At 42.3% G+C, this 20896-nt stretch overlaps 1 protein-coding gene across 1 annotated transcript in view; it reads right to left on the bottom strand.

The window, feature by feature from the left end:
* TTC7A (tetratricopeptide repeat domain 7A) overlaps positions 1-20896 on the bottom strand; it is a 515691-nt gene that overhangs the window by 277351 nt on the left and 217444 nt on the right. The window lies entirely within an intron of this gene.

The following is a 20896-nucleotide window of genomic DNA, read 5'->3' as shown; positions in this document are numbered from 1 at the left end:
ATAATTATTTAACACTCTGGGGAGGAGCATTTAAGTTCATTCGATGAAGAGTTTGACCACCCATAATCAATGTTGAGTTAATCTATCAAACGAATATTAGTAAGGTGTAGAAGACAGACATAAAAGAGTAATCAACAAAAAGTGGGTTGATCAACCCCCAATTTATATTGCCAAGAAGAGACTGGGTGTTTATTCTTACTTGAGCAGATCACATTGCTCCCTAGTTCATCAGAAACTTAAAAGAGTATGGAGGAATTGCATAGCCCTCCAAAAAGCAAAGTGAAGCCTGGCAACGTTTTGGGTGATGTACCCTTCATCAGGCTCCATACTGTGTCACACCACATCCCTCTACATCAGACGTCTCAAACACACAACCCGCAAGCAGCATATGGCCCCTCAGGCTGCTTCTTGCGACCCGCGTCCCCATTTGACGATCGCGGTTGGAGCAGGGGCCACAGCCATCACTGCTCACTCCTTTATTTTAGATGAACGTTTTTACCGCCATTGCCACTCAGAGTCAAGCTCTCTCTGCACTACTCCAATGGCAGCAACTGGCCAATCAGAGGCAAGCAGCTGATATGTATGACTATAGAGTGGTGCACATTACTACAGGATGGGATCAAGGATGGGGCACATTTGTAAAAGGGGACAAGGATGGGCAAATTACTACATAAAGGGCACATTACTACAGGATGGGCACAAGGATGGGGCACATTTGTAAAAGGGGACAAGGATGGGCACATTACTACATGATGGGCACATTACTACAGGATGGGCACAAGGATGGGGCACATTTGTAAAAGGGGACAAGGATGGGCACAATACTATATGATGGGCACATTACTACAGGATGGGCACAAGGATGGGGCACATTTGTAAAAGGGGACGAGGATGGGCACATTACTACACGATGGGAACAAGGATGGGGCATATTTCTAAAAGGGGATAAGGATGGGCACATTACTACAGGACGGGGATAAGGATGGGAACATTACTACAGAATGGGGAACAGGATGGAATCATTACTTCAAGAAAGGGAACAGAATGAGGAACAATACTAAAAAAATGTTGGCCAAAATTACTATATGGTGCTAACTGTAAAACTATATTACTTACAAGAAAGGGATAAAATGTAAACAAAACAAAAAAATGAAGCATGACATTTTTTTTACCATCAAAAAAAAAAATATATTTTTTTTTTTAATCTTTTTTTAAACAAAAAAGTGCATGTTTATTATAATAAACAAGCAAAAAATGTTCAAAAACAGTGATCATAGCTCCACTAGGATACTTGAGGAGTGTATCCGAACCTGTGCGGTTGTACAGTAAGGGTAACAGACTGAAACCAGTGTTTATGTTGTGAAAAGCGGTTTATATGTGTGTGATTCAATAAACCTGCTGGACGTTTAATGTAAGTGCTCTTGTGTGCTCCCTCTAAGTAGCAAGCAGCGAGTAACCCCATCACAGCGCAAACAAATGGACGTTTTGGTTGAAATACCATCCCTACCCCTTTATTATGCTCACTACTATGAAATTTATTTCCAATTAAATGTTGATGCCCTATGCTAAAGGTACACAGTCACTGACACAATGAGATTTATGTGTAACATGAAGAAATACTCACCATAGAACAATTAAAGGGTTTGTCCATTATACCTTTAATATTAAAAATGGGCCCATGGAGGTATTAAAACAAAAAGAACATACTCTCACCTACCAAATTCTAGATGTTCTGCCAAACGGATGCCTGTTTCTTCCGCGGGACTCCTGGCCTCTTCTTCTGGATGGAGATCTCGTTACCAATGCAGCCAATAAGATATTGTATCTTCCAGTTTGGATAAGGAGAGCTGCAGTTTTTCAGTAGCTGCTAACTGGCTGTAGCGGTCACGTGATGTCCTCCATGTTAAGAGGAACCAAGCAGTTCGACAGGGAACACAGCCATGGTTGTGGTGAAATGGTGTGGGTGTCAAGTAGTTTTTAACATTAAAACAAATGTAGTGACCCTTGATGAAGCACATTGTGTGAAACACGCATCTGGCTGGCGTGTTTCACACAATGTGCTTCATCAGGGATTTTACCTCTAAATGGTATTATTATATCAGACTTTGTATTATATATGTATATGGTTTTACTATATGTGTGCTTTCATTAGTATGGTTGACACCATGGACTATTAGATCTATACTTACTACTTACTCTATACTTTCTGCAATTGCATACCATACTACATACATTTTTACAACTTCGGTTTATTCTGGGATTCTTGATTTGCGCCCCCACCTCAACCATTTTTCTCTTTTATATTGTATGAATTATGTCATATATATATATATATACTAGAAGGTGTCCCGATTCTAACGCATCGAGTATTCTAGAATTTATTGTGTAGTTAATGTATGTTTTTTGTTATATATATCGATGTTGTTGTGTGTAGTTGCCAGTGTTTGTGTAGGGCGCTGTAAATGTTCTGGGTGTTGTCTGGGTGTGGGGGTGTGTGAGAGCGGTGTTGTTTGTGTGTCGCATTGTGTGTGTTGCGTTGTTTGTGGAGCATTGTGTGTCTGCAGCATTCTGTGTGTGTGGTGCTGTGTGTGTTGCGCGGTTTGTGTGGGTGTGGAGTGCGTGTGTGTGTTTTGGGGAGGTATGTTTTGTGCAGTGTGTGTGTGTGTTGCGCGGTATGTGCGTATATTTATGTATGCCGCAGTGTTTGTGTGTTGGGTGTTGTGTGTGTGCAGCGTTGTCTGTGTGTGGGTGTCTGTGTAGGGCGGTGTTTGTGGTTCCCAGTGTGTGTGTGTGTGGTTTGTTGTGCAGTGCGCGTGTGGCGCTGTGTGTGTGTTTTGGGGGGAGGTGTGCACCCCCATCATGCTCCATCCCCCATGCTGCGCACCCCCCATCGTGCTCCATCCCCCATGCTGCGCACCCCCCATCGTGCTCCATCCCCCATGCTGCGCACCCCCATCGTGCTCCATCCCCCATGCTGCGCACCCCCCATCGTGCTCCATCCCCCATGCTGCGCACCCCCCATCGTGCTCCATCCCCCATGGTGCGCACCCCCATCGTGCTCCATCCCCCATGCTGCGCACTCCCCATCGTGCTCCATCCCCCATGCTGTGCACTCCCCATCGTTCTCCATCCCCCATGCTGCGAACCCCCCATCGTTCTCCATCCCCCATGCTGCGCACCCCCCTCGTGCTCCATCCCCCATGCTGCGCACCCCCCATCGTGCTCCATCCCCCATGCTGTGCACTCCCATCGTGCTCCATCCCCCATGCTGCGCACCCCCCATCGTGCTCCATCCCCCATGCTGCGCACCCCCCATCGTGCTCCATCCCCCATGCTGCGCTCTCCCCATCGTGCTCCATCCCCCATGCTGCGCACCCCCCATCGTGCTCCATCCCCCATGCTGCGCACCCCCCATCGTGCTCCATCCCCCATGCTGCGCACCCCCCATTGTGCTCCATCCCCCATGCTGCGCACCCCCCATCATGCTCCATCCCCCATGCTGCGCACCCCCCCATCGTGCTCCATCCCCCATGCTGCGCACCCCCCATCGTGCTCCATCCCCCATGCTGCGCACCCCCTATCGTGCTCCATCCCCCATGCTGCGCACCCCCCATCGTGCTCCATCCCCCATGCTGCGCACTCTCCATCGTGCTCCACAGTCACACATCAGACAGTATACACGCACACATCTGATCGCATACACTCACACCTCACTTCTCCCTGTGCCCTCCGGTGGGCGGTCCCAGCAGCTGTGCTGCACGCCGTGCTCCTCTGCCGACACTCACAGATCCGATCGCATACACTCACACATCAGAACACACGCACACATCCGATCGCATACACGCACACACACACTGACGATATCGCACATACGCGCTCACACACTCACAACATCCGGAGATACCACATGCTTCTGGCCATGTGATCCTCCGGCAGGTCCTGGAAGGTCACTGCACGCACAGTATCGCCGCCGAGAAGTAAGCGATATCACTGGATGCTGTGAGTGTGTGGATGCGATCTGATGTGTGTGTGAGAGTGAGTGAGTGTGATCTGATGTGTGTGTGTCTGTTCTTATGTGTGTGCGTGTGAAAGTGTTCCGCCGCTGCAGAACCTTGATGCGCTCACCTGCTCCCGGTCGGCGTCTGGTGAGTATGACTGCGGGGGTCTTCTTTCTTCTGTCTTCTCTCTTCTGGGGGTGCCCGCTGCCTATAATGAAGTGTCTTGCAGTGTCTTTAACTCTTTCACCGCTGCATGACACTTCATTATTGACCGCAGCGCATGCCGGCTCCCTGCACATGTGTACCGGGAGCCGGTGTTCGCTGGTAACCATGATACACATCGGGTAACTAAGGGAAGCGCTTCCTATAGTTACGCGATGTGTGTCATGGTTACCAGCGTACACCGGCTCCGTCACGATCCCAGCATCGCAAGGTTATGTCCGCTGGGGGCGGGGCCGAGTGTGAAAACGTGTGGCGGTGGCGAGTGGGCGAGGCGTCAGCGTATGCCGGCTCCCTGCACATGTGTACCGGGAGCCGGTGTACGCTGGAGCGGGGCTGAGCGGGCGAGGCGTCAGCGTATGCCGGCTCCCTGCACATGTGTACCGGGAGCCGGTGTATGCTGGAGCGGGGCTGAGCGGGCGAGGCGTCAGCGTATGCCGGCTCCCTGCACATGTGTACCGGGAGCCGGTGTACGCTGGAGCGGGCGATGCGTGCGGAGGGTCGGGGCGAGCGGCTAATCCATGCGGGGGCCAAGGCGAGCGGCCAATCCGTGGGGGGACGGGGCCAGGGCGAGCCCAGAGCGGCCAATCCATGCGGGGGCAGGGCCAGGGCGAGCCCAGCGGCCAATCCGACAGTTGTCACTTTTATGACACTGTCACGATGACACAATTTTGGAGCAAGACAGACAGACAGAATAAGGCAATTATATATATAGATATATATATATATATATTTTGTTTTTTTCATGTGTACTAATAAAGTTTATTGTTATATTATGTCTTCTGTTGATATTTGGTCATAGTCATGCTCTCTTTAGTGGGATATTTCTAAAAAATGAAATGGACAACACCTTTAAGACCTTTCTAAGACAGTCAAATGAGAAAAAAGTCTAGCACATTAATGTATTTTTACACATACAGGTAAATTTTAACCACAGTTCCTTTCGCCTTGTCCATTGTTATTGCTTGTTTTATTCCTCAATTGCTTTCCTAGAATGTAATGTAAGCCCATAAAGAAGAAAAAAGATGGGTAGAATCATTTACATGACTCAGGTCCATCCAGACTGAATGATCGGAACAGAAACACAAAGACAAACAACTTTTCCCAAGGGGGAACAAGATGTAACATAATGGCACATATTACATTCTCTATTGTGAGATCAAAGTCATGAGTGGCAAAAGCTTTTAACATTTTTTTTATTTGCTTTAATTACATAAAAACGCAACAATTTCAAGTCCATTAAAGTTTTTAAATAAGATCCTTGATTTCCATATTTATAGACTTCAAAAATTCAAGATTGTCTAAGGCCGGTAACACACAGGAATAATACAGGGCTTTTTAAGCAGCCTCCATATGTATGTATAGTCAATATAAGGCCTAGGACACGAGGTGAGTAAAATCAGAAGAGTGGAATGCGCTAAAAATCGCATTCCACTTGGACCAATGTTACTCTATGGGGCCGTTCCGATATACGATTTTTCCCTTAGCCCTAATCAGACAGAGAAAACAGTCGCAACATACTGCAAGTATCACCGAGAGACGTGTCACTCGCACCCATAAAAGTCTATGGGTACGAGTGTAACATCAGACTACACTTGGATGATATCTGAGTGCAGTACGATATACACAACAGCTGACAATGGAGGAGATGGAGAAATTAATCTTTCCCTCTCCTCCACAGCTGTTATCTGATCGCAAGTGGCATGACACTCAGATCACACTTGCAGCAGAGCGGGAACCGATGTGCTTATGTGGCCTAACCCTAAAGTCTTTCCACACTCCCTGTTAGAATGCGAAAGTTTTGTCATGTAAAAAAAAATGATAAGAAGAATTTTTTGCACCTTTACTGTCACCCATAAATCCATAATCTGTACAAAACCACTGAAAAATACACAGAAATCTTTTCTGTTCGAAAATAAAAAATTACAATAATGCAATTACATAAAATTCACCCTTTTAAACTAATACTTTGTTGAAGTCTGAATTTATGACATCATTCAGTCTTTTTGGGGTCGGAGTCTATCAGCAGGGAACATCTAGAATTGCCAATCTTCTTTGCATTAACTCCAATCTGTCAGATTGTGAGGGCATCTCCTGTGTACAGCACCCTCTTTAGGTCACCAACAGATTTACAATTGGATCCAGGTTGAAGCTCTGACTGGGCCAATCCAAAACTTTCATCTTCTTCTGGTGATGCCATTCCTTTGTTGATATGGAGGTATGCTTAGAGTCATTGCCGTGGTAAAATTCCTTTTTATCTTTAGCCCTTTTAGAAGAAATCCTTAAAATTTGTGTGGCAACATTGACTGATATTTTCAACTCTTCATAATTCCCTCCAACTTGACTAAAGCCCCAGTTACAGCTGCTGAAAAGAAGATCCAGAACATGCCTCCACCATGCTTCAGTGTGGGTGAGGTGTTCTTTTTGGTGATACACAGTGTTGGCTTTGCGCTGAACATACCGGTTATAATTATGGCCAAAAAGTTAAATTTTGGTCTTATCAAACCATAACATATTTTCTCAAATGCTTTGGGAAGACTTGATGTAAATTTTGGCAAAACATAGCCAGGCCTCAATGTTTTCCTTTGTAAGAAAATGCTTCCATCTTTCCAACCAATCCCACAGGCCAGACATCTGAAGAATATAGGTGATTGTTGTCACATGAAGTACACAACCAGTTATTGTCAGAAATTCCTACAGCTCTTTTAATGTTGCTATAGGCTGATTTGCAGCTTTCTGGACCAAACTTCTCATGTTTTCATCTATTTTTGAAGGAATTTCAGTTCTAGGTAATGTCAATGGTATGCCAAATATAAGGCTCTTCATAGTGTTCCATGGTATCTAATGTCTTGGAAAAAATTATGACAACTTTCAACAATGAGATCCCTTTCCTGTGTTGCAAGCTGTTTATATACCATGTTTTAGGTTGTTTTTTTTTTCTGTAAAATGCAGCTAAGAAAATGTCAGGAAAATCCTACTAGAACAGCTAAATATTATATAGGGTTAATCAGTATCACAGTAAAAAAAAAAAAAAAAGAGAGGTATCATAAGAAATGATGGTAGCTGTGTACTGACTACTATTTAAAATGAGTTTACATGTGACTGGCTAATTCTAAACACAACCAGATCCTCAATTATAAGAGGGTGTTCATACTTATGCAACCATATTATTTCAGTTTTGTAATTTTTATTTTCTCCTCAAAATTATTTGAGTTTGTTTCTGAATTAATTTGCACAGCTTATTGGTGACATTAAAGGTGGAAAAAGTTCTGAAATTATTCTTCTTGGTAACATTTTTTTACATGACAAAATTTGGAATTTTATTAGACTTTTTATATTCCCTGCATAACTATAAGTAACACAATGTGGTATCATAATAAGGCTATGTGCACACGTTGCGTAAATACATGCAGTTACGCTGCACTTTGTAGCGCAGCGTAACTGCATGCGTCCTGCGTCCCCTGCACAGTCTATGGAGATTGTGCAGGGGCCGTGCGCACGTGGCGTTTTAGAGCGCAGCGCTTCGGCTACTGCCGAAGCGCTGCGTAAAAAGAAGTGACATGTCACTTCTTTCCTGCGCTTTGCCGGTAGCTCCTGCTCTGTCTATGGGAGGAGCTGCAGGCAGAGCGCATGGAATCGGCTTCACTACGGACATTTCTGCAGCGATTTAAAGCGCACATGTGCTCTTCAGATCGCTGCAGAAATTTCTGCAGTGAACTGTACGCAACGTGCGCACATAGCCTTAGTCACACTAAAAGACACGCGTTACAATCTTCTACAACTTAAAAAATATAAATGGTCTCTCTACTGTCAGATAACTGGATCCAAATAGATAATGTGAAAAATAATTAATTTGCAAATCAATTTAAAAAGTACGCATTCTTTCTAAAATCATATAATGTATATACAGTGCCTACAAGTAGTATTCAACCCCCTGCAGATTTAGCAGGTTTACACATTCGGAATTAACTTGGCATTGTGACATTTGGACTGTAGATCAGCCTGGAAGTGTGAAATGCACTGCAGCAAAAAAGAATGTTATTTCTTTTATTTTTTTTTTTAAATTGTGAAAAGTTTATTCAGAGGGTCATTTATTATTCAACCCCTCAAACCACAAAAATTCTGTTTGGTTCCCCTAAAGTATTAAGAAGTATTTCAGGCACAAAGAACAATGAGCTTCACATGTTTGGATTAATTATCTCTTTTTCCAGCCTTTTCTGACTAATTAAGACCCTCCCCAAACTTGTGAACAGCACTCATACTTGGTCAACATGGGAAAGACAAAGGAGCATTCCAAGGCCATCAGAGACAAGATCGTGGAGGGTCACAAGGCTGGCAAGGGGTACAAAACCCTTTCCAAGGAGTTGGGCCTACCTGTCTCCACTGTTGGGAGAATCATCCGGAAGTGGAAGGCTTATGGAACTACTGTTAGCCTTCCACAGCCTGGACAGCCTTTGAAAGTTTCCACCCGTGCCGAGGCCAGGCTTGTCCGAAGAGTCAAGGCTAACCCAAGGACAACAAGGAAGGAGCTCCGGGAAGATCTCATGGCAGTGGGGACATTGGTTTCAGTCAATACCATAAGTAACGTACTCCACCGCAATGGTCTCCGTTCCAGACGAGCCCGTAAGGTACCTTTACTTTCAAACCGTCATGTCAAGGCTCGTCTACAGTTTGTTCATGATCACTTGGAGGACTCTGAGACAGACTGGTTCAAGGTTCTCTGGTCTGATGAGACCAAGATCGAGCCAACCACACACGTGACGTTTGGAGAATGGATGGCACTGCATACGACCCCAAGAATACCATCCCTACAGTCAAGTATGGTGGTGGCAGCATCATGCTGTGGGGCTGTTTTTCAGCCAAGGGGCCTGGCCATCTGGTCCGCATCCATGGGAAGATGGATAGCACAGCCTACCTGGAGATTTTGGCCAAGAACCTCTACTCCTCCATCAAGGATCTTAAGATGGGTCGTCATTTCATCTTCCAACAAGACAACGACCCAAAGCACACAGCCAAGAAAACCAAGGCCTGGTTCAAGAGGGAAAATATCAAGGTGTTGCAGTGGCCTAGTCAGTCTCCTGACTTTAACCCAATTGAAAACTTGTGGAAGGAGCTCAAGATTAAAGTCCACATGAGACACCCAAAGAACCTAGATAACTTGGAGAAGATCTGCATGGAGGAGTGGGCCAAGATAACTCCAGAGACCTGTGCCGGCCTGATCAGGTCTTATAAAAGACGATTATTAGCTGTAATTGCAAACAAGGGTTATTCCACAAAATATTAAACCTAGGGGTTGAATAATAATTGACCCACACTTTTATGTTGAAAATTTATTAAAATTTAACTGAGCAACATAACTTGTTGGTTTGTAAGATTTATGCATCTGTTAATAAATCCTGCTCTTGCTTGAAGTTTGCAGGCTCTAACTTATTTGCATCTTATCAAACCTGTTAAATCTGCAGGGGGTTGAAGACTACTTGTAGGCACTGTGTATATATATATATATATATATATATATATATATATATACATATATATATACACACATATATATACACACATATATATACACACATACACACACGCGCGCACACATATGCTGTAGCTAGCTGTAGTACCCAGCGTTGTCCGAGATAGTAACTGTCTCTCTGTCTCTCTCCCAGTCTCTTTCTGTGTTCTCTGTCTGTCTCTTTCCTTGTCTGTCTGTTTCTAACTCTCTGTCTGTATTTGTATTAGTCTATCTGTCTCCATCTCTGTGTTTGTCTCTATATGTGTGTCTGTCTGTCTCTTTACCCGTCTGTCTCTTTCCCCATCTGTCTTTGTCTCTTTCCAGAGCTGTCTCTTTCCAGAGCTGTCTCTGTCTGTCTGTTTCCACGTCTGTCTCTGTCTGTCTCTTTCTGTCTCTCTATCCATCTCACCACCAACATCATATTACCTCACACATAAGCTTCTTATACTAACAGTTTATTTTGTACCTGTAGCACCCACTGACAGTTGCTATTAATAGCCTGCAGCTCCCAGCTCTATTCAGTTTAATGGAAGCAGGATTTTGGAGATTACCTGTAAAGTGCGGGGTTACATTTTCCCGTCGAAACATAGTCTATGACGTTCCCTGGGTCACATGAGGGGTCTGTGCAAAATTTCGTGATTGTAAATGCGACGGTGCGGATTCCTTTAGCGGACATACACACATACATACTGTACACTGAGCTTTATATATTAGATAAGGTTATACATGTAAAGCTGCAAGAACCAGTCACCGGCCAGGATCTATATATGTCCAGATATGATGAGCTGCTGAGTGCATGGGGCACTGAAGGAAATTGATAAATGGGACCAGATTCTGAAGTAAAAGTATAAAAGGGAGAAAATGAAAAAAGTTGCAATAGTGATGAAATGTGATAGGCCAAGATGAAGAGATGTCTTTTTAGGGCCCGATTAAAGCTTTGAAGACTGAGTGTAGCACAAGAAGGACTGTCTTGGAGATGGAGGTGAGAGGTTCAAATTACGAAAGCTGATACCCTTACATCATCTACTGTTTTTTGACAATCTAAGTGACCCATTGCCTGGTGTTAAATATAGGGAGATGTAGAGATTTGGAGCTCCAAACCAGCCATGGTCACCTCAGGGTCAAAAGTGGATAAGAAATAAAATTGCCATGATCATTTGAAGATTCTTCCAGGGAATCCACACATAGAGGACTATCTGAACAATTTAATTTTTGCTGCGTTTCCCCCCCCACGTTTTTCAAGGGTAAAAGAAGCTGTACTTTACTGTACCAGCAAGGTGAATGAGATTTCTCAAATCTCATGCACCTGCAACTTACTTTTTCCTTGTGCATATGAATCATTAAAGCGGTTTCTAAAATTTGCTGTCACAATGACTTTGGGACAGCATGGAACTGGAGTGCCTAAGTTGTCACTCAAATTGGGAGACCCTATGCTATCTCTAATCTCAGGGATACTCCTGATGGTGGAGAGGCCCGAGTCTCCTTCCTGGCCCTGCTTCTGACCAGTCCTGATCTGATTCCCCCTCCCTTCAGTGAGGGACATGAGTGTGTTGAAAAACCACAGATAAAGACAGACAAGGGAAAAAACAAAACTTTATCACACAGCATGCTCGCACACACAAAAAGAAGAGACAATAAGAGATTCAGGAAGAACAATAAGAGCAGGAAGGAAGTACAAAACATGGGTAAACTTCACAACCGCTTCAAGTAATAGAAACAACTTAAATACAACTTTCTCCAGATCGTCTGAGACACCACACCTCACAGAGCAAGATAAAATATACTATAGCTGGCACGGGTAGGAAAAGTCCTCTAGCATAAAATGGAGGGGAGCAGATGGGATAGGTCTCCACACAACATGTGATTAAAGGAGCAAGCGGACTAGCAGAGATTAACTCGTGCTAGCCTGTCTATGAATCAGCACACAGTAGGTCAATGCCAGAGTCTGCCTATGAATCAGCACACAGCAGGTCGATGCCAGAGTCTGCCTGTGTTGATCCCAGACACGAAAGAAACCAACAGCCAGAGTGTCAGAATCTGCAATCTGAACAGAGTCCAATGCTGCCATGACAGTCAGTGAAGTTTGTGCAAGACTCTGTGTGACATATACAGCAAGTCATCTGTTTTCGGTGTTTTTCAGCATTTTTGACCTATTCAAATGAATAGGAAAGAAATGCAAGTAAAAACCACATTAAAAATGCATTAAAAAAAAAAAAAGTAAAGGAGTCAAAAGTGTACGTATTTTATGCTGCCTTTCTCCTGCCAACATTGCTTTTTGGTGCAGAAAAATGTGCAGCAAATATTCAAAGTATGCACATAACCCAATTATCCAATGCTTGTAAAACTTGCTCCTGGAACTTTATTGTTCACATGTTGAGTATTTGCAGCAAGTTTTAATGCACCAAAAAAGTGTTGGTAGGAAAAATACGCGCATGTTTTTAATGTGTTTTTCCTTGATTTTTTTCCCATTCATTTGAACATGTGATAAGTATTGCAAAAACACTAGAATTACTGACGCTTTGCAAATTTGAATAAACACTTTGATGTTTCAAATCTGCAGGAAAAAATAAGCAGCGTGTGCAGAGCAGATTTCAGAAATGCCATTCAGTTTGGTGATAATGTAGAGTGCAGCAGATTTTTTTAATTTTTGAAAAACACAGCATGTGAACAACAAACCATATCTGCTGGTGAATCTATGGGTCAGATATTCTTTCGATCTATCTAGAATATGCTCCACATTTAACACAACACAAGCTATTATTTATGTGGTTGTATATAGCTGGATAGAATGCAAAAACAGTAATTCCACATCTATTGTTCTACCCAACAACCACACAAGGACTTTATCAATCTGAAGCTAGGCAGTAATAAACTAATCAAATGGAATGGTAGAAATCTCCAGCTGGACTGTAATTTTCTGATAAGTCGAAAACAATGGCTTCATGGTAGGAAACAGACTATATAAAATGCCAGGCTAATTCTAGCAATCATTGTCAGAAGCACAAAGTGACGCACTCCGGTGCCCGTGCTTGGTTATATGCTGTTGTGCTGCAATTAACCCATTATGAAATATATAGTGGGTATGCTAAAAACAGATCATACTGCAGCTGTGCATCTACGGATAAGAACGGTACGTAAGAAGGCCCATTAGCTCTTTAAAATTAGAAAACGGATGAAAAATTGTTAAAGGGGTATTCCGGTCTATATGAATTATCAAAGATGGGTGACCCACAGATGTTTGGGTTTGGAGGGTCCAGCCGAACTTAAAAAGAAAAAGAAAAAAAAATATATATATACAGTACAGACCAAAAGTTTGGGCACACCTCATTCAAAGAGTTTTTTTTATTTTTATGACTCTGAAAATTGCAGATTCACATTGAAGGCATCAAAACTATGAATGAAAACATGTGGAATGAAATACTTAAAAAAGTGTAAAACAACTGAAAATATGTCTTATATTCTAGGTTCTTCAAAGTAGCCACCTTTTGCTTTGATTACTGCTTTGCACACTCTTGGCATTTTCTTGATGAGCTTCAAGAGGTAGTCACCGGAAATGGTTTTCCAACAGTCTTGAAGGAGCTCCCAGAGATGCTTAGCACTTGTTGGCCCTTTTGCCTTCACTCTGCGGTCCAGCTCACCACAAACCATCTCGATTGGGTTCAGGTCTGGTGACTGTGGAGGCCAGGTCATCTGGCGTAGCACCCCATCACTCTCCTTCTTAGTCAAATAGCCCTTACACAGCCTGGAGGTGTGTTTGGGGTCATTGTCCTGTTGAAAAATAAATGATGGTCCAACTAAACGCAAACCAGATGGAATAGCATGCCACTGCAAGATGCTGTGGTAGCCATGCTGGTTCTGTATGCCTTCAATTTTGAATAAATCCCCCAACAGTGTCACCAGCAAAGCACCCCCACACCATCACACCTCCTCCTCCATGCTTCACGGTGGGAACCAGGCATATAGAGTCCATCCATTCACCTTTTCTACAAAGACACGGTGGTTGGATGCAAAGAGCTCAAATTTGGAATCATGAGACCAAAGCACAGATTTCCACTGGTGTAATGTCCATTCCTTGTCCAGTCTTCTTCATTGTGTTCTTTAGCCCAAACAAGTCTCTTCTGCTTGTTGCCTGTCCTTAGCAGTGGTTTCCTAGCAGCTATTTTTCCATGAAGACCTGCTGCACAAAGTCTCCTCTTAACAGTTGTTCTAGAGATGAGAAGGTGTGTCCAAACTTTTGGTCTGTACTGTAAAATATATATATATATATATATATATATATATATATACATATATATATATATATCTATATACAGATATAAATATAAAAAAGCCCAGTTTAGGCCCGGACTTGACCCACACTTGAGACCGTACACCGAACCTCATATAAATCTATGGGGACTCGAACTTAAATGCTATAAAATTATGTTGGTAAGGGCTAGGTGGCTGCAAAGCAAAGCAAGACGAGGATTAAAGCAGGAAAATTATACTACCCGAGTTTCCATGAGGCTGTCACCCTGCTTCCAGGTTCACTCATTAAATACGGGTATAAAAATACGGGGGATTCTATGCCACTTTTTCCAATTATTTATTTTCACACTCCACTTCAGGGACCCAGAAAGTTAGTGTGAGGGCAACCAATCACAGACGTTGTCACAGAGGGTGGATGGGGGAATCAGTGAATATCCATAAGATTTAATGAGCAAACCCGGAAGCACTGTGACAGCAGTACGGAAACTCGGTAAGTAAGGCTGCTTTCACACATCAGTTTTTCCTGTGCGGCACAATCCGGCGCTTTACAGAAAAACTGCAACCGTTTTTTTTTTGCCGCCGGTTGCGGGTTTTTTTTTGCATAGACTTACATTAGTGCCGTATTGTGCCGCATGGGCTTGCGTTCGGTCCGTTTTTTGCCGCATGCGGCAGATTTAGCCAATGCGGCGGCCGGATGGAACGTTGCCTGGCACTTTTTTTGTCCGACAAAAAAAACCGCATTGCGCCGCATCCGGCCAATGCGGCACGATTTGCAATGCATGCCTATGGACGCCGCATGCGGCGTCCTGCGACAACCATCGCATCTGGCCGCCGCATGCGTTTTTTTCCACTGTGCATGCTCAGTAGTCTGCCGCAAGCGGCAAAAACCGGACGGGCCGCAATGCAAAAACGTATGCAAAGGATGCGGTATTGTCGCCGCATCCGTTGCATAGGTTTTAGAGCCGGATTGGCCGGCTCTGCTAAAACCGGAGGTGTGAAAGCAACCTTAAGCGGGCTTTACACCAGGGCTGTGGAGTCGGAGTCGGAGTCGTGGAGTCGGAGCTCATTTTGGTGGAGTCGGAGTCGGAGTCGGAGTCGGTATAAAATGCACCGACTCCGACTCCTAAAATATATAATAAATTGGGGACAGGAGTGCAATGCAGAATGTGCTGAATATTTTACTAAATAACAACATTTAGTATAATGCTTATATTTAAGTGAAAAATTTATTGTAGTACAATGTGAACATCAGACATTTAATTGTTTTTATGATACAATAATCAAGATATTTGGATAGAACATAAAATATTTATTGGAATACAACTTTAGAACACAAAAAAACTAATAAATTGTAAATATGTAATATATATAATATATATATATATACAGTGTATATACACACACACAAGATATATATGTAATCTACTGTATATTACATAGTGTATTACATATTTACAATTTATTACAGTTTTTTGTGTTCTAAAGTTGTATTCCAATAAATATATTTTATGTTCTATCCAAATATCTTGATTATTGTATCATAAAAATTATTAAATGTCTGATGTTCACATACACATATTCATGTACTACAATAAATTTTTCACCTAACTATAAGCAATATATGTAGGAGTCGGAGTCGGAGTCGGAGTCGGAGCCGGAGTCGGAGTCGGAGTCGGAGTCGGAGCCGGAGTCGGAGTCGGTGCAAGAGAATTTGAGGAGTCGGAGTCGGAGTCGAAGGTTTGGCTTACCGACTCCACAGCCCTGCTTTACACGGTACGATTTCGCTACAGCGATCTCGTTGGAGTCACGGATTTTGTGACGCACATGCGGCCGCTGTAGCGATGTTGTAGCGTGTGACTCCTAGGAGCGATTTTGGATCGTTGCAAAAACGTCCAAAATCGCTCCTCGTTGACATGGGGGTCCGCTGCCAGTTATCGCTGCTGTCGCTGGGGCGAAGTTGATCCTCGTTCGTGCGGCAGCACACATCGCTACGTGTGACGCCGCAGGGACGAGGATCATCTCCTTACCTGCCTCCGGCCACAATGCGGAAGGAAAGAGGTGGGCGGGATGTTAAGTCCCGCTCATCTCCGCCCCTCCGCTTACATTGGGCGGCCGCTTAGTGACGTCACTGTGACGCCAAATGGACCGCCCCCTTAGAAAGGAGGTGGTTCGCCGGTCACAGCGACGTCGAAGGACAGGTAAGTATGTGTGACGGGGGTGCGCGATTTTGTGTGCAACAGGCAGCGATATGCCAGTCGCGCACAAACGATGGGGGCGGGTCTCATGCTAGCGATATCGGGCCGGATATCGCAGCATGTAAAGCCACCCTAATTGTGCTGCTTTAATCCAGATTTCGCTTCCTTTTTATTTATTAGGCCGAACCTGATCAGTAACAGGAACGTCTCAGGACACCTCGCTACATGTCCGATACGAACCCCAAACTTTACAGATCGGTTTTGCCTATTACTAACTATCACCACTGCACAGGTGAAAGTTTTTAGATCGCTCTCGGTCCCACTGCTGAGTCTTCCACAGAGTATAATAATGGATATTTCAGAGTTGTTACAAAGGGAAAGGGAGAATAAAGGAAAAGAGGTGTAAATTTGTGTTATTAAAATAGAACCTAATATTAAATCTGTAAAATAATTACTAAAATTTATTGTCCATTGTATAGACCAAAAAGTAATTGAAGAATGTTAGAGAATAGGCTGGAGTGTCTGCTATAGCTCCAGTCTTGAATTGATACTGCAGAGACAGTGATAAATTATATACACTGGATTAATTAGTCTCCTATATTTTAAGACAATCATTATTGTTAATCCATCATAATTTCAGGGCAGTGTTTAGTCCAGTACCTGACTAATACTGGCTATTGAGTAGCTGCCGCTGTCTATTTGACAGTTTGCTGGATTGCTATATTAAGGCAGCGCTGCTACATGAGCGCACCATGGTTCGTAGCAGAAGTGTGAGCGCTCCCGCTTCCTGTCTGAGCTCGCGTGGTGGTAGGTGGGATGTGCTTTTGGAATGATTATAGCAAGTAGTGACCTGTCTGTGCTCCTGACCCTCACTTAAAGCCTGTTAGAGCGTGCTGCAAGTTTTAGATAGGCGCTAATCTACCCCTGCAGTAACAGCACATTAGTCGGTGTTGTAAATCTCTTCCCCTCAATAGGTTCGGGACTGCATCGAAGAAATGGACAAAGTGAATCTAAAGAAAAATAAGGACCATCTTGGCTGCCTTGGGGTCAACAGTGTGGCTGATTCAATATCAGCTAGATTTTTATGATCCGTCACAACCGTGACTTGATGAATAGCTCCCTCCAAAAAAAGTCTCCATTCTTCAAAAAGCAACTCACGAGTCCCAATTTTCTCAGCAGACGAGAATTTCCTAGAGAAAAGGCACATGGCTGCAAGTTGGTCAATGTTTTCTGACCTTGAGACAACACAGCCCCTACCCCGATTTCAGAAGCATCCACCTCCACAATGAATGGCTTCTGGAGATCTGGTTGAATAAGAACAGAAGAAAACAAACTTATTAAAGGCTCCAACAGCATCCGACAACCAAACCCTAAGGATCTGAGAGAAACTCTTAATACATTTTCTGTAGTAACTGGCGAATCCTAGAAATCAATGCAATGTTTTAAGATCCCGAGGTTGAATGCAATCATTTATGGCACCATCCCAGAATCTATCTTAAACCCTTCAGCAGAAACAATGAACCTTACGAACAATATTTCTTTCACAAAAAAAGCACATTTCTCCAATTTAGAGAACAAAGAATTTCCGTTAAAACAAAACAGACATGTTCATAGTGTGACTACATGCATACAATGCAATCAGAAAAAATAGAATTCACAAAGTTTTGAAAAATTGCTGGCACATTGGTTAATCTAGAAAGCATGAGGAGAATTTTTTAATAGGCCCTTAAATGTTAAAAACGCCGCCTTCCACTCATCACCCTTCCAAATGCGTATCAAATTATAAGCCCCTCTAAGATCAAGTTTAGAAAACCATTTAGCCCCCTAAGCTGATCATATAGCTTGATGATAAGTGGAAGTGAGAAAGGATCCTTAACCATAATTTTGTTTATTCACAGAGGTCGAGGGAAGCATGGAGACCTCCATCTTCTTTTAAAGCAGTTAGGCATACTGTGCAAAATAACTAATAAATAACATTTCCCATATGTGTACTTTACATCTGAATTATTTTTCAAACGTCATTTTATTTTGATGTTACAAAGGTTAAGGCTGAGACCGCACTTTGCGTTCATCTACTTGCAGTTCAAAACGCACCTTTTGGGCTTAATTGATTTGACCAAAGTTGCCTTTTTCTGAACTTTAGCGCTGAAAACGCATGCGTATTTACCGCGTTTTAGATGCGTTTTCAGCGCTTTTTACATGCTTTTCCACCTGCGGTTTGACAGATGCGTTTTGAACATCAAGACACTGCTAAATAAAGTTTAAACAGTCAAAAAGAATGAAAAAAGAGAAAAAAAGGAAAAAAATCTATATTAATGGGAAAAATAATGAAAATAGATATAATTCTTAAAATTATAGCGGTAATAAACATTTTATTGGAAATATAGCAATAAATGCATATTTTTCTTAAATTTAATTGTCGGATTTTGTGTGTGTGTAAAGGGACATATCAAATAATTATTTTGATGTCCAAAAAGCATGCGTTTTGGTAGTCCAAAACGCATGTTTTCTGCACTGAAAAAGCAGGCAAAACGCAGGAATTTGAAGGAATCTTGGTTTTTGCCATTTCTCATAGACTTCAATGTTCGCAAAACGCACCCAAAATGGCAAAAACAATTGACATGCTGCTTCTTTGAACGCATGTTTTTTGCCACAAAATATGCAAATTAAACGCAGCGTTTAGAAACGCAAAGTGCGGTCTGAAAATCACCATTTTCCATTGACTTTGCTGGAAAATCAAAACGCATGCCTTTTGGCAAGAAAAAGGTGCTTCTCAAAACGCTGCGGAAACGCAGGTGAAAACGCAACGTGTGTTCTTACCCTAAAAGTTTAGCAGCAATTTCATATTTTTTTTTAAGAAATTTACAAAGCCTCTTTCTATTCAGATTTAAATGGACTTTCAGGGGCTTATATTGGAAACTCCACAAAAGTAATACCATTTAAAAACTGTGCCTCTAAAATGCTTCAAAACTGTGGTCAGGATTTCTTTTAACCCTTCAGGTGCTACACAGGAATTAATGCAAAATGGAATGAAGTAAAATAAATAATAATTTCTCCTCTAAAACACTGCTTTACTTTTTTTTTTTTTTTCATTTTTACAAGGGATAGAGTGAAAAAATGGACCCCACAATTTGTTACCCAATTTCTTCTAAGTGCACGGATACTGATACCCCCACATGTGGTTAGAAACCTTTGTTTAGGCAAATGGAAGGGCTCCAAAGGGAAGGAGCCCTATTTGAATATTGGAACACAAATTTGGTTGAAATAGACTGCAGGCACCATGTCACATTTGCAGAGCCCCTAAGGTGCCTAAACAGCAGGACCCCCCAAGTGACCCTATTTTGGAACGTAGGCCAATCAAGGACTTCATCTAGGGGTGTGTTCAGCATTTGAACCCATAAGGGCTTTACAGATCTTTTTAAAATGTGGATGTGAAAATGAGAATTATGTTTTTTTTCCGCTAAACCGTTACTTTAGCCCCAAATTTGTAATTGCTACAATAGATAATAGGAGAGAACAGCCCCTATAATTTGTTAGGCAATTTTTTCTCGAATGTGATGATACCCTATATGTGATCAAAAACTGCTGTTTGTGCACATGACAGGGCTCAGAAAGGAAAGGGAGCTATTTGATTTTTGGAACGTAAAGTTGTCAGGATGCCAAAGCAGCAGAAACCTCCACAAGTGACCCCCATTTTGGAAATCAGATATTTTATCCTTTCTGAATATTCCAAAAGCAGTAACTTTTTTTATTTTTCTGCTGAATGAGACATATTTGGGCTCATTTGTTGATGGATGGTTTGCTGTTTTCACTTAAAATATATATATTTTTTAACATATGAATTTTTTATCTTTTTATTAAATTTGTTGAGTGTCAATATGGTGAAAAAACAACATTTTTGCAGTGTTAATTTTATTATCTTTTTTTTACGGTTTGAGCCATGTGCAATAAATAATATGATAGTTTTATTGTTTGGGTCATGCCGGACCCGATGATACTAATTATGTTTATGTTTTTGTTTTAAAACAAAGGATGCATTTGTAACAGCAAAACAGTGTTTTGTGATGTGTACACTTTTAAAAAAAAAAAAAAAAAATCAAAAACACTTTTTTTTTTTTACATATTTTGTTTAACTTTCTTTACTTTTACACTTAGTCCCACTGTGGGACACGAATATTTTTTAGTTTGATCACTGGTCTCATGCATTGCTGTACTCCTGTACAAATGCACATGAGACATGTCATTGACTCACTGACTGCCTGTTAGACCCTGCATAAAGCTCCAGTACATACACGACATTAGCTTGAAGTATAAAATTCTCATGACAGTTTCCCTGTAAATCAAGATTTTGTGTTATATGTTTTTTTTAATTTGACAAGCTTTAGAATTTTTAAAGAAAAATATAATGAGGATTAGTTTTCATGCCCATGCACTCTGTACCAATGTCCCATCATATACCGCCTTTGTTTCGCTAAACAATAGGAGGTCTGTATTATGTACTGTGTTCTGTAAACCCAAATATATCAGTAGAGGAGATTCTGAGGCCTATTGTGAGGTAGTGGATGGTGATCCGCTTCAGTGATTGTACAAGAGCAACCACTGTGCACAGCCTGAGCCTAAAGAACCACTAATAGTAATGTAAAAAGCTTAGAAAAGAAGCTGGAAATATCGCAAATATGTAATAAAATAGAATAAAAAGTAGAAATAATACGCGTGACCCAAGAGGA

Source organism: Anomaloglossus baeobatrachus, chromosome 3, assembly GCF_048569485.1.
Source record: "Anomaloglossus baeobatrachus isolate aAnoBae1 chromosome 3, aAnoBae1.hap1, whole genome shotgun sequence".
NCBI classification, from domain to species: domain Eukaryota; kingdom Metazoa; phylum Chordata; class Amphibia; order Anura; family Aromobatidae; genus Anomaloglossus; species Anomaloglossus baeobatrachus.
The sequence above is the reverse complement of the archived record's forward strand: the minus strand, read 5'-3'. Positions and strand labels throughout refer to the sequence as shown.